Here is a 14,989-nt window from a genome sequence, read left to right as displayed (position 1 = left end):
ACCACACGCTGAGGATAAAAGAGCAAAGTAAATGTAGTCCCCAGTGTCATGGAATTTACAGCCTTATAGGGAAGATAGAGATTAAATAATTTCATAAATATCTAAGTAATTGTAGTAATAATTAGTTCTGTGAAAGACAAATATACTTTGTGGTAAAAGCAAATTTAATAAAGTGACTTCCCTGCGCAGTAAGTTTCAGTGAGAAAAGTGATGCTTGAAATGAATCTGTAAGCATGGGGATAGAGGTGGCTGGCTTTTTAGGGCAGATGCTGGCAGACTGCCCCAGCCCACAGCCCACAGTGCATGGCTCATCTGTCCATCTACTACTGTCTGTGGTTCCTTTTGTGCTGCAGTGCCTGAGCTGAGTGTTTGAGTCAGAGTCTGTGACCTGGTGGCCTGTGAGTCCTAAAATACTTACTATCTGGCCCTCTCCTAAAGAAGTTGACCAGCTTCCATTCTAGAGAAAAGAATTTTGACTGTGAAATTGAAGATTATGAGTTTAGGACTTTTGAGGAAGAAGAGAAACTGTGTGTTTAACATCAAGAATAAGGGAAAGAATGATACATGATGAGGTTGGAGAGGTAAGTGAGAGCCAGACCTAAAGATAGGGCCTTTAGGTTTTTATTATAGACCTTTTACTTTATCCTTTTTCTATTTTTTTTTTACTTTATCCTTTTTCTAAAGAGAAGAAATAATTTAAAAAAAATTTTTTAAGACTGTGATCAAATTTGCAATTTAAAAATAGCATTCCAGGGCTACCTGTGTGGCACAGTTGGTTGGGCATCTGACTCTTGGTTTGGGCTCAGGTCATGATCTTAGGGTTGTGAGATCGAGACCCACATCAGGCTCTCACTCAGCACAGAGTCTGCTAGAGATTCTCTCACTCTCCCTCTGCCCCTCCTGCTCATGTTCTCTCTCTCTCTCTCTAAAATAAATAAATAATATTTTTTAAAAATAGCATTCCAGTTCCAGAGTAGATCATGTATTAGAGCAGAGCCACAGAGTTTGCACAAGCTGCAGTTAGGGAGCTCCTGGAGTAGTCAGTCAAGTGATGATGATGGCTTGGACTTGAAGTGATGATAATAATGATAGTTGTAAATAGATGGGAGAAATACGTAGGAGGCAAAATCAGTGGGACTTAATAATTGTTTGGCTGTGTTGGATAGAGGGTATGCCAAGGATAATACCCATATTTCTGACTTGAACAAGAGTGCCACTTAGAGAACTAGAGGATATACAAAGAATCAGGTTTGTGGTCAAGATGGCTTGAGTTTGAGATGACCAAGTGTTCATTTTGGCCCTGTTAAATTTAATGTGCCAATGCCTTGTACAAATGGAAATGTCAAATAAACAGGCGGACATGACATAGGGACTCCTCTTAAGAGACAGGTCTGGGCTGGAGATAAAAATCTCCATTGGCCTATAGAGTATATTTGAAACCTTGAGAGTAAATGAGATAGATCACCTAGAGGAAAAACACAGTAAGAAGCAAAAAGGGCTTCAACATGTAAAGAACATCAACATTTTTTTAAAGATTTATTTATTTATTTGAGAGGGACAGAGAGAAAGCACGAGCAGGAGGGGCAGAGGCAGAGGGAGACAGGGAGAATCTGAAACAGACCCCATACCAAGCGAGGAGCCCAACCCAGGGCTCAGTCTCACAATCCTGAGATCACAAACAGAGCTGAAACCAAGAATGGGATGCCTAACTGACTGTGCACCCAGGCACCCCTAGAACATCAACTTTTTAAAGGTAAGGTAGAGGTTGGCAAAAGACATTAAGACAAGTAACCTGGGAAATAAATGGAAACCAGAAGAGTGTGCTGTCGTGCATGCTTCAGGAAAGAGGAGAGGATCAACCAGATGCTACTGAGTGATTAAGTGACTGTGAGTATCCACTGGACTTAGTGACAATAGACAGCACTCGTTATGTTAACAAAAATATTGTTAGTAGAAGAGTACAGCAACCATATTAGAGTAGATTGAAAAGTTAGTGTGAATAGAAAAAGTGACATAGCAATTTTGAAGTACTTTTTCATGAGATTTACTGGCCAAGGAAAGTGGGAACCATTAAAGAACAGGAGAGATAGACCAAGCGTCTGGTGGTGAGAGAATGTATTAGGAGGGGCATTGTAAAACAGATAATTTTTTGTTTTATGTTGGAGTAGATGTGAATGTATTAAATTCTGATAGTCAAGATCATTAAAGTTGTGGAGTCAGAGAAGTTACATTTTCCAGCTGGTGATTTGGAATCCCTGGCGTCTAGAAAGGCAGTCCAGGGGATTCATGTTGAAGATAGCAATGACATTATTTCTGATAATGTTTTAAGAAGGTATTTATTCATGTATTTTGTCATAGAAAATAGAACCATGTGAGAGCTCCACAGTGTCTGCAGAGGGAACAAGCCCTAGAGCTAGTAGAGGCCCACTGAGTGCACTTATGTGCTGTCAAGAGGTCAAGTATTGGGTTACCAACCCCCAGCGATCGTCACTGCTTTGTCAGTTATACATTCTTACATGGTTTTGTTTTCTTTCCTGTGGTAATGTATCATTGAAATTATATACATAAAAATCATTAAAGAAGATGTGCAGCTGCTGATTGAAATATAGCAAGTTAGTGAGTTTAAAATCGGTAATTCTTCTATAAACTACCACAGTATGATTTTTACCAAATCTATTAAGTTGTATTTTTCTAATAGAAAATTTATTCCTTGAAAACCAGTGTTAAGAATAGGAAGTAGGAGCACCCAACTGGTTCAGTCGATAGAGCATGTGACTCTTAACCTTTGGGTCCTGAGTTTAAACCCCATGTTGGACCTAGAACTTACTTAGAAAAAAAGGGAAATAAAATATTGATTTTAATCTAATGTGACATTCCATTTTGGGGAAATAAAGACTATTCATTGTTTTCAGAGAAGTACCTGAAAATAGAAGCCTGAAATCTTAACCTTTATTTCATCATTTAAAGACAAAACATTGGCAGAGAGAATCCAACAATATTTTGAAAGAATTACACACTACAACCAAGTAGGATTTATCCAAGGTATGTAAAATCAGTTCAACATTCAAAAATCAATTAATGTAACCCATCACATCAATAGGCTAAGAAAGAAAAATCACATGGTCATATCAGTACATGCAGAAAAAGCATTTGACAAAATCCAACACCTACTCATGGTAAGAACTCTCAGTAAACTAAAAGTAGAGGGGAACTCCGTTAACTTGATTCAGAACATCTACAAAAAATCTAGTGCTAATATCATACTTGATGGTGAGAAATTCAAAAGCTTTCCCACAAAATGAGATATAAAGCAAGAATGTTCCCTTTTGCTTCTCTTTTTCAATATCATACTGGGAGTTCTAGCTAATGCAATAAGACAAAAAAAGTAAATAAAAGATATAAAGATTGGGAAGAATGATATAAAACTGTCTTTTTTTGTAGATGACATGATCATATATGTAAAACAAAAAATCTCCTGGAACTAATAAGCAGTTATAACAAGGTTGAAGGATACAGGTTAATATATGAAAATTAATCACTGTCCTATATATCAGCAATGAACAATTGAAATTTGAAATTAAAAACACAACACCACTTATATTGGCACCCCAGAAACGAAATGCTTAGGTATAACTAATGAAATAGATACAAGATCTATATGAGGAAAATTATAAAATTCTGATGAATGAAACCAAAGAATTAATAAATGGAGAGATATTCTATGTTCATAAATAAGAAGACTCAATATTTCCAAAATGTCTATTCTTCCCAGCTTGACCTATAGATTTAATGTAGTTCCAGTTAAAATTCCAGTAAGTTATTTTGTGGATAGTGACAAACTGCTTCTGAAGTATATGGAGAGGCAAAAGACCCAGTATAGCCAACATAGTTTCAATATGATGAGGGAGAAGAAAGAAATCAGAGGGCTGGAACTATAGTACTTCCAACTTACTAAGAAGCCATAGTAATCCAGATGATGTGGTATTTGAGTAAGAATCAACAAGTAGATCAATGGAATGGAACAGAGAACCCAAAAGTAGGCCCAAATCAAAGATCAAATGATCTTTGATGAAGGAGAAAAGGCAATACAATGGAGCAAAGATAATCTTTTCAACAAATGGTGCTGGAATAACTGGATATCCATATGCAAAAAAGAAAGAAAGAAAGAATCTAGACATAGATCTTATGCCTTACAAAAAATCAACTCAAAATGGATCACAGACAAAAATATAAAATACAAAACTTTGAAACTCCTGGAAGTTAACTAGATGACCTTGGGAATGATGATGACTTTTTAGACACAACACCAAAGGCAAAATCCAGGAAAGAAGTAATTGATAAGATAGACTTTATTCAAGTATAAAAGCTCTGCTTTAAGAAAGACCATGTCAAGAGAATGAGAAGACAGGCCACACACTAGAAGAAAGTATTATACATCTGATAAAGGCCTATTGTCCACAATACTCAAAGAACTCTTAAAACTCAACAATAAGAAAACAAACAACCCAATTAAAATTAGGTCAAAGACCTTAACAGACACCTCATCAAAGAAGAGCTACATATTGGCAAATAAGCATATGAAAAATGCTCCACATCATATGTCATTAGGGAAAGGCAAACTAAAACTAACTACGATGAGATACCTATTTGAGTGGTCAAAATCCAGAACACCGACACCATCAGGCGCTAGCAAGGATGTGGAGCAATAGGAGCTCTCATTCACTGCTGGTGGGAATGCAAAATGGTACACTTTGGAAGACTGTTTGGCAGTTTCTTACAAAACTTAAATGTATGATCCAGAAATCATGCTCCTTAGTATTTACCCAAAGGAGCTGAAAACTTATATCCACCCAAAAACCTGTACAGCAATGTCTATAGCAACTTTATTCATAATTGTCAAAACTTGAAAACAACCAAGATATATCTCTTCGATAGGTGAATGGATTAATTGTGGTACAACCAGACAGTGGGATGATATATATAGTATTAAAAAGAAATGAGCTACCAGGCCTTGAAAAGACATGGAGGAACCTTAAATGTTTATTATGAAGTAAAAGAAGTAGTCTAAAAAGGCTACAAACTGTACAATTCCAACTCTATGACATTTTGGAAAAGGCAAATGGTGGAAGCAGTAAAAAGGTCCGTGGTTGCCAAGGGTGTGGGGGGGAGGAGAATAGAGGATTCCTCGGGCAGTGCAAAATATTTTGTATGATACCATAATAGTGTCTACAAGTCACTATACATGTCTAAACCCATAAAATGAATAACTCCAGAAATGAAGCGTAACATAAACTATGAACTTTGGGTGATTGTGATGTGTCCACATAGTTTCATGACTTGTAACAAACATATCACTCTGGTGGAGGATGTGGATAATGAGGGTTGGTTTGTACCTGTGTGGGGACAGGGCATATGAGAAGTTTCTGAGCTTTCCCTTCATTTTTGCTGAGTCTTCCCTTCAGTCTTAAATTAGTATGAAAAAAAGTTAATTTAAAAAATGAAGCAATAAATTGAATTTTACATTAAAAAAACAAGAATTCCAAAAAAAATCATGAAGCTATTTTTGTAGGGTTTTTTTATTCTTACACATCAATTTAATTTCAAATCTACATTATAGAGCACATTTTGTTACTAAAACATGTTATTGGCCAATTGTACCTTTTTTCTTATATAATTAATTCATTAAAGATTTAATTTATGTAAGTGAAGTAGCTGGCATTGTTCATTACATAGGAAAATTACTTTTATTTAGCTTTTTATTTTGAAATAATTTGATTTCTAAAAATGTTACAGAACTAATGGGTGAGTTCCCATATGCCCTTCGCCCAACCCTGCACAAGGTGAGCATCTTACATAACCACAATACAGTGATCTGGCCTAGAAAATTAGCTTCAGTGCAATACTAGGAACGCACTCTAGACTTTCTTAGATTTTCACTAGCTTTCCCCTAGTATTCTTTAGTTCTGGTCCAAGATTCTATGTTGCGTTTAGTTCTCATTTCTCTTTAGTAGTCCTTAGACACTCAGTAATTTCTCTCAGCAGGGAAACCCTCGGTGTCGGCTCCTTGGCAGTTTCTCGGATTCGCGATCTTGGGCACAACTTTATATTATAAAATTTAAAGATATGCCTATTTAAAATAAAATTTGTTATTTTAAAAATCCCTCCAAGTCATATCATGTAAAAACTATAAAATAATTTAACTGATTACTGATCAGATAAATTTGGAGATGCTGAGGTAGACAGAGGAGAGGAGATATGGGACACCAATCTCAACTGTGGCTTGAAAGGAAGATAGGAGCTTATAATGTGGCTTTCCAGATCAGGTGCTGGCAAAGTGAGCTGATGCCAGAATTGGTTTATTCTGTTTATTGTGCATCTGTTTGGTACCAGCCACCACACTAGGCCAGGAGGTACAGAGATGAAAAAGGTCCACACTCCTTATCCCCTGGTTGCAGGTTTTCTCTCTGTTTGGGCTGATGGGGATCCAGAGCAGCTGTGACATCACTCACTGTCTCTTGGGGTACTCTTGTGCCTCCAGAAACCCCATGGACAAGAAGGAGGAGGGTTCTGGGGGACTCGCCTCCATAGGCAGCCTGGGCAAGAGTTGGTTGCCCTGGAGTGGAGTGTTTATTTGATCTTTTGTTCTCTCTGATTTGTATAAACCAGAAGTCTGTTGATACTAGATTTGAGTTTATAGTCGTAAAACTTTTCCCTGTCCCTGAGGAAATGTTTTGAGTTGATCTTTCCTTATTTAGAAGAGTAATCAAAGTATAAACCAAAGTGCTCTGGGTCATGATTTACTGAGAATCAGGAAATCGGTAATTTACTGAGGATGCTATTGCAGCATTCCACTGGCTTCTACCCCTTGCCAGTCTCCCCTGATCCTGCCCAAGCTCCACCGGTTTGACTTCCCATTATTTGGGGGCAAAAGGACATTTACTGAGGTCATCTGGGTTTTTAATGTTGCTATTCTTGCTTTTAATTATAAAATGCTCTTAATTTAGTGTCATGGTAATTAAAATCATTCGTCCTATGTTGTTCCTTAACCTCTTAGGAGTACAAAATTGCATATTTGTTTCAGCAATGTATCGGTTTCTCAATAACTATGTTTCAAGTCCTATATGAATTGTAATTCACCAGTGAATCATCCACATCTCTTTTGCTAAAGCAAATGTGTATATAATCTCCACCTCCCATCTCCCCCTGCCCCTACCAGTATGCTGTAGAGAGGCACTCCTTTGGTAATGTGCTGCTTGGCAATTTGGGATGTGTTGTTGTTGTTGTTGTTGTTGTTGTTGTTGGGAGAGAGAGTGTGTGTGCATGCAGACATACATGTGTGTGGGAGTAGTTCAGGGGAGGGGTAGGGGCAGCCGGAGAGAGACAGGCTCCATGCCCACCCACAGAAGAGCCCCACGTGGGGCTCCATTTCACAACCTTGAGATCATGATCTGAGCTAAATCAAGAGTCAGAGGGATCCCTGGGTGGCACAGCGGTTTGGCGCCTGCCTTTGGCCCAGGGCGCGATCCTGGGGACCCGGGATCAAATCCCACGTCAGGCTCCCGGTGCAGGAAGCCTGCTTCTCCCTCTGCCTGTGTCTCTGCCTCTCTCTCTTTCTCTCTGTATGACTATCATAAATAAATAAAAAATTTAAAAAAAAAAAAAAAAAGTCAGAGACTTAACCGACTGAGCCACCCAGGAGCCCTGGGTAACTGACAACATACTATTAAATGTAAATTAACATAATTGCTATGTTATTTTAGATTTCTGTGCCATTATTTTATAATATAAAATTATAAAAGATGATAAATAGCACATATTTGCTAGGAAAGAAGCTCATTGCTTCTTGTTAATTTTGAAATGTTTCTTGGTAATCTCTAGCTTTCATGTTCCTAGACCATGGAAATGTGGGGATTAGGTAGACTGCCTCCCCTAAAGGCTCAAAGGACAAATGATCTGCGAATATTTTATATTAGAAAGGAGGAAGCTGCAAAAACCAAGAACAGCTTAGAAAATTTGACCCTTTCCCCCCAAATTATGCCAAAATTATAAGCCAATTGGGGTTAACAGCAACCTCCTTAAAATCCAATTATCCCATGTATTATTGACAAGTCCCTAAGAGGACTGGACGACAGGTTCGATTATATTTTAATAGGAAGACATGAAGTCAGATTGTTTTCCTCCCAATAACAGAGGAAGTTCTAACAGCAGGGATTAGAATTTTTATCTGGGAGCAGGTAATAAGCTATTAAAGCAGTCTGTCTAGACACTGCAGTTGGAATAAGTCAAGCACTATCACGACTGTTTACCTGAGAGTAGATTACATGGAAAGATATCCAACAAAAGAGAATAAGGAAAATGCGAAGACATTTTAGTATAATTGACACTTCTTTATAGAATAGGCCCAATACCCAAGAAAAAGAAGAAAACTCCCTCTCACTTATTCATCAGATATTTATTATATAGCATCAATGTGCTTTGGATAAATGGCTGGACAAGCAGACAGACATCCCTGCCCTTTTGTAATGCTTTAAGCTGCCTTCAGGTTCTAGTTGTTGGTGAGTTGACCTACAACCCAAAGTAAAGAGACTTTGTACAGTAGTTAGGAGCATGAACCCTAGAACCAGATTCTCTGGGTTCTCCTCATTTACCAATTCCTAGCCAGGTTGTCATGAGCAAATTCCTTAAATCTTATATTTCATCATCCTCACTTCTTCCCTTTCTCTATCTGAAAAATGCAACCCTAGAAGGACATGATAATTACCTAAAATAATTCATGAAAACTCTTAGAATAGTACCTAGCACAGACTTAGTGCTTGACAAATGTTTGGCACTGTTATGCCTTCATTCAACATACTTATCAGCCCATTAACACACAACAGGCTCTGTTCTAGATTCTGGAGGTACAACAGGACCTTCAGAGGCTAATATTCTAGAAGGAGGTTTATTTACTTCATGGTTTGCATTGGCTCTCCTAAGCAGGTCTGTGAAACCAAAACACTGTGTTTATACAATGTGATTTCTAGGGATACCTGGGTTGCTCAGCGGTTGAGTGTCTGCCTTTGGCTCAAGGCGTGATCCTGGGGTCCTGGGATCGAGTCCCACATCAGGCTCCCTATAGGGAGCCTGCTTCTCCCTCTGGCTGTGTCTCTGCCTCTCTCTCTGTGACTCTCATGAATAAATAATCTTACAAATCTTTTTAAAGATAATGTGATTTCTATGGGAACATCCCTTTTGAATTTTCAACAGCTGATTTATGGAACCATAAATCATTTTGGATGATACTTGGGAAATGCCTGAAGTATTCTAAGTATCTGTGAATATTTGTGTCTGTGTGTTTATGTGTGTATGTCCTCTATTTGGTGGTGAAAGTTTTCAATTCAAGCCCCAAAATTTCAACAGGAATACATTTTACCTACTTATTTTAAAAAGTCATAGTTTCAGCATAATAGACAGTGAGGAGAACAAACAGAAGCTAACAGATTTTAACTTCTGTTCCTGGGAGGGAAGTTGTTACAATATTTAAAAATTTAAAAAGAAAAAACTCTAAGAACATAAAGTAATAGTAAATAGGTAATACATTTTTGGAGGCAAATATTTTAGCAAATCAACTATTACCAACAAATTTAAAATTTTTATAATGTTTATTTTTTATTTTTCCACAATTAAGTCTGGATAATAAAAATATTCAATTAAAAATAAGTACTAAACATATGTTCAAATTGTTCAAAGGACCACTAGAGGTTATGAGCATTAAACAATCCTTGGACAGAACTTTTGCTTAAAAGAGAAGGCAAATTTCTGTTCTTAGAGGACAGAAAGTATATTTCCATGCTTAAAATGCCTAAACATTTTTTCCATAAATCTAACATAAACCACTTTGAGTGAGTTCATTCTTTAAAGCCAAATTTCTTTGTTTTTATTGTTTAAGTAGATCGAGAACTTCTGGTTAGCATTTTCACTTTCTTAACCCTTATGATTTAAAATTTAATTTAGCGTTTTTAAGTAATCTTCACAGAGATAAAGAAGTACATGTTTGAAGGTCCCGGGGGTCAAGGAGAACATGGTCTCTTCAAGAATGACACCATGGCTTTTAAATCTAATGGGGGAGGGAGAATAGATGAGATGGAGATGGTAAGCAGCACCGCCCCCCCCCCCCCCCCCGCACTTACACATTGGTTAGACCATCTGAGGCTGTCCCATGGCTCTTAGGCGCACTGTTCCAGGCACTGTCCCCGACCTGAACTCCTTTCTTTCTTCTTGTATTTCACTTTGGATCATGTCTGTTGGCCAGTCTTCAGACTGAATGATTTTCCCCTTCTGTTGAGTTCATTCTGCCAATAACCCATCAAATATATTCTTTATTTCTGATACTTTTTTGTTTATTTGACTGTGGTCATGGCTTATGTTGGAGATGGGGAACAGGACCACCTACTGCTTCCTCAGGGTCAGATGCAGTTATATTTTGGAGCTGATTTATTAAGTTTTTATAAACATATGGGGCATTCAACATCATGTTGATAGTTTTAAATTGACCATGGCAGAAGTATTCACATCAGCTAAATTGGCAGACATCATGAAGCAGGACCTCTTTGCCCCAAGAGAACTGTATTTCAAACATTTGCAATCATACCACTGATGGATTTTGCTTCTACCCCTCCCTTAGTAACAATGTATCTGTTTCTCAGGTCAGGTGCACAAAGTGTCCACCCATTTGGCTTTTCACCTTTCCCCAGAAACTATCTGGGAAGGTTTCTTGCCTTTCCTCCAGAAGCTTGAGGCTTTTGTTTCAGATGAAAAAGGAGTCTGGTGAGGTGGCAGGGTTTTGTGCTTGTGCCCCACCTGGTGGGGTGCCAGGGGATATCTCTAGTTTCCTCTCCTGCCACCATCTTTCTTATGAGTATCTAGTAGAAGGAAGCCTGTGGAAAAGTGCTTGAGAATGAGTGCAAATCCTCTTATCCTTCTGTGTCTGGGGCTTCCAGGGATTCTAGAGGGTCAACTAGCCCACACTCTAAGAATCCAGGAAAATTTTGCCTCCTTCCCTCTTTACACATCTATAGGAGCTATCACTCTTTGCCATGCTCTATCAAAGAACAACTCAAAGGGTTCAGTCTCACCTCAGAGAGGCAAATCACCCTTTTGAATGATTTCACCTGATTATCTTGCAACCTCAGCTCTGATTAGCTCAAGAAAAAATATGGTTTTGTTGATTATCTAACTTTTTTTTTTCTCCTGTTGGGTAAGAGTTATGTTCATGTGTGGCTCCCTGCATCCTAAGAAGAAGTAGAACGCTCAGCTGTTAGGTCTGGAAGAGTCTTTCCCTTGCATCATGTAAAACATAAATCTGGAGTTTATTCTGAGCACTGCGAAGGAGGGGGAAGGCCTTTGAAGGCTTTTCAGCAGGGTGAGACAGTTATGTGATGTTAATCTCTTAAACACGGTGATGTCTACCTCCTACTTGCTCAACCAGAGTGGCCCACTGATCACTTTCTGCTCAGCATTTCCCATCTTTAATCTGGTAGCTTGCTTCTAGTTCTTGAGCTCCTTGATTCTTTTCACTAGTTATTTTGCCTGCATTATCAGACTACTTCCATTTCTATGACTTATTCCTCTGGTATATATCTTTCTCTGTCCATTTTTAGATATGTTAACTACCCAAGTGGATGGTATCTGTGAAGATTTTGCCAATCCCTTCATTTCCATTGTTTCAGTACCTGAGCAAGAATTAAGGGTCAGTGTTTTGGCTGCAGTCTCAGGGCATCAAGAGGGAGGGAAAGGAAGGTGAAGCACGGAAGAATGCAGAACAATGTAAGACAATGTGTTATCCTGTACTGACTGTTTCATGATAAGCCACAGAGACACAACCACACGGATGTTTCTGGATCAGCCTGTTACAAAGAAACTGCCTCCAAATGGCCCACCAGAGGGAGGAAAAGAGAAGGGATTCTATCTCCCCAGATTCTGTCTCCTATCTCCCATGGGTCCAGAATTTTCCCCATGGGAAAGAATTCACCTGCTCTTTAGACTTTATTAACCAGTCCTTTTAGCAGCTGCTTCAGAAACCAAATCCTAAATTCTTGTCTTTGGCATGGCATTTGACTCCCAAGTGGTAGGAGGGAACATTGACTCAAGGTGTGGGTAGCATGACTCGAGTGGCAGACCAAGAGGGTCACCAAAGGCAGCAGCGAGGGATTGAGAGCCCAGGAGAGGGTGGCCCTGAGAGATGCTGACATACCTATCAGGGATGATAACATTAAACAGTGTCAGCCTCAAGGCCAGCCCTGGAGAGAAACTCAGTTATGTGCATGCCCTGTTCTCTCTCCTGCTGCTTCTCTTCCAGAGTCATCCACTAGTCTTGGCTTATGCACATATCTGCAAATGTGTTCTTTGGCTAGGTGGGTTTCATTTTCTTTTTTTCATTCTCCTCTGGAATCTCTAGCTTGGCTTCTTTTCCTTTCCAGGCAAGCCTGAGTGCTGCACTCTCTGGATGCCTAAGACCATCCCTCAGTACAAACTGCATGACACACCCCAGCCAGACAGCTTTTCCTTTCCTCTAGGACCCTTCATCAGTCCATACTTACTTCTATCTTTCATAGTCTTCCACTTTCTCCATCAATTTGTAAGCTAATTGACGCTAATGACGCCAAAGGCGTCATTCATGTTTTCTGTGGAAACAACAAATTGTAATAAGGAAAGACCACTGGCTAGGGAGCAGAAGCTCAGGATTGATGTCACCTGCTACTCTATGATTTTGGACAGGCCACATAAACTCTTCCAGGCTCAACTTCCTTATCCATGGAATGGGGATTAAAGACCATGCAGAATAGTTATGAGGATCATATCAGATCCTGTGTATGAAAATTGGTGGGGGGAGGGAGACACTCTGCACCGTATAAATATAGTGCAGTATTATGATTAAATCGACCGTCTTACAGCATGACATCACATTTGTTAGGGAGCTGGGACTTGGTGATCTCTGACACAAGACTGCGGCTTTATAATTAAAGAATCTGAAGCAGAGAGGCCATATGGAATTTGACTATTAGACCAGTACTATTAGATAGTATTCTTGTCTTCTGTGTTTTAGAGAGGAAGCAGGCTCTAAAAGGTTATGTGACTTACCATGGTCACCATTTTCACTTAGCTGATACATGGTGATAGGGCCAGTCTGGGGAATGCAGGGCCATCTGATGCCAGAGCCCACCCTTCACTGGGTACACTGCAGTGCCTCCCCAAGTGTCCCCAGCCAGCCGGCATCTGAGCTGGGCCTGGAATTCAGGATCCCCAGAGCCCTGAGCTCCAAAGCTCCCTGGCAGATTTTCCCATTCCAACCAAAGAGTGACAGCGTGGCATCTAAGTCAAATTCTCTGCTAGGGACTCTTTGGGCTAATGTGCCTTAGAGACCCCCCAACCCCCCACCCATTACAGCCAGACTAAATGAGCTTTTGAAAAGATTTTTTTAATTACTAACACAGCATATGGTGCATAGTAGTTAGGAACATGCAGTTTCTGAAGCCTTCTGCCCCGGTTCTAATCCCAGCCCCACCACTGAACAGACTGTCACTCCTCTCCTGGGCAAGTGACTTCTCTCTCAATGACTCAGCCTCCTCATCCATAACAGAAGAGAAGAAAGATTCCCACTGCCTCAACTTCGAGTCTGTGGCTGTGATATGTGTTTTCATTAAATAAAATAATTCATTCCAGGGTCTTATTTTGTAATTCAGATTAAATCGTGTATCATCACTAAATAAAAAAACAAATCAGAAGGAAAGAAAAACACAAAATAGCAGGTCTCACTTTGAAACTACATAGGCTCTGTTGGTAGAATGGCCAGACCTCACTTTTTCTCAGGAAATACTATTTGAGGCTCTTTTGTGGGGTTTGTTCCGAGGCAGCTGACTTAGGGAGGGCAATTCAGTTGCCCTGTCCAGAGCCCACTGGGCAGCTCCAGGAAGAGCAGGCACTCTCAGCCTGGCAGGTGGGAACTTAAGCAGAGCAAGAGGTGTGCCTGGGCCTTTGGGCACTATGCTTTTGTGCTTATGTAGCTCTTTGCATTGCACAAAAGACTGAAATCTAGAGTCAATCGAATATAATGAATGGATTCCTTTGTGGAATTCCATGTTGTTTTTAACATTTCTTTGGTAATTTTGGGCAAAATAACTTCTGAGGTGATTATACCAGGAACAATGCCTTTAGACCTTTTAAATTGTTTTCCTTTGTATAGTTGAACATGTACTTTTTAGGGAAAAGGGCGAAGCAATTTGATGCATTGGTCTCTCCATCTATAACATGCAGGCTGCTGGCAATGGAAATTTAACAGATTAAAGAGAATGTTTAGTTTGGGAACGATATCCTGATGATATACAGTGATATTTTCTGGGCTTTCATTTTCTAGAAACTAATTGGTGTAAAAAATTACTACTGTCCTTGAAATATTTTGTGTGTGTGTGTGTGTGTGTGTGTGTGTGTGTGTGTGAACATGAGCAGAGCCATTTTCACATCATCCGTGAAAAGCATACAACAGATTTTTAAAAAGATTTTATTTATTTATTCATGAGAGACACACAGAGAGAGGCAGAGACATAGGCAGAGGGAGAAGCAGGATCCCTGGAGGGAACCCGATGTGGGACTTGATCCCAGGACCCCGGGATCACACCCTGAGCTGAAGGCACTCAACCATTGGGCCACCCAGGCATCCCTAGCATGCAACAATTTAAAGAGCAGGTATTTTAATGATTTTTTTAATTTATTTGAGAGAGAGAGAGAGAGAGCACAAGTGGGAGGAAGGGCAGACGGAGAAGGAGAAGCAGACTCCCCATTGAGCAGAAAGGCCAATGCAGGGCTCAATCCCAGAACTCTGAGATCTTGACCTGAGCCAAAGGCAGATGCTTAAAAAAACAAAAAATAATAATTAAAAAAATTTTTAAATAAAAAAAAAAGACAGATGCTTACCTGACTGAGCACCCAGGCACCCCAAAAGAGCAGGTATTTT

The 14,989-nt window shown here is 39.4% G+C and overlaps 1 protein-coding gene across 12 annotated transcripts in view; it reads left to right on the top strand.

Moving 5' to 3' along the window:
- SDCCAG8 (SHH signaling and ciliogenesis regulator SDCCAG8) overlaps positions 1 to 14,989 on the top strand; it is a 236,079-nt gene that overhangs the window by 164,998 nt on the left and 56,092 nt on the right. Inside the window, exon 19 of one of the 12 annotated variants that reach the window (XR_013381777.1) lies at positions 2,913 to 3,042. The exons of the other annotated variants lie outside the window; for them this stretch is intronic. The gene's annotated coding sequence lies outside the window, so the exon portion shown is untranslated. The remainder of the gene's footprint in view (positions 1 to 2,912; positions 3,043 to 14,989) is intronic. 12 annotated transcript variants of the gene reach the window in all.

The sequence above is a fragment of the Canis aureus genome, chromosome 6, assembly GCF_053574225.1.
Source record: "Canis aureus isolate CA01 chromosome 6, VMU_Caureus_v.1.0, whole genome shotgun sequence".
Lineage (NCBI taxonomy): Eukaryota > Metazoa > Chordata > Mammalia > Carnivora > Canidae > Canis > Canis aureus.
This window is presented reverse-complemented; position numbering and strand designations above follow the sequence as displayed.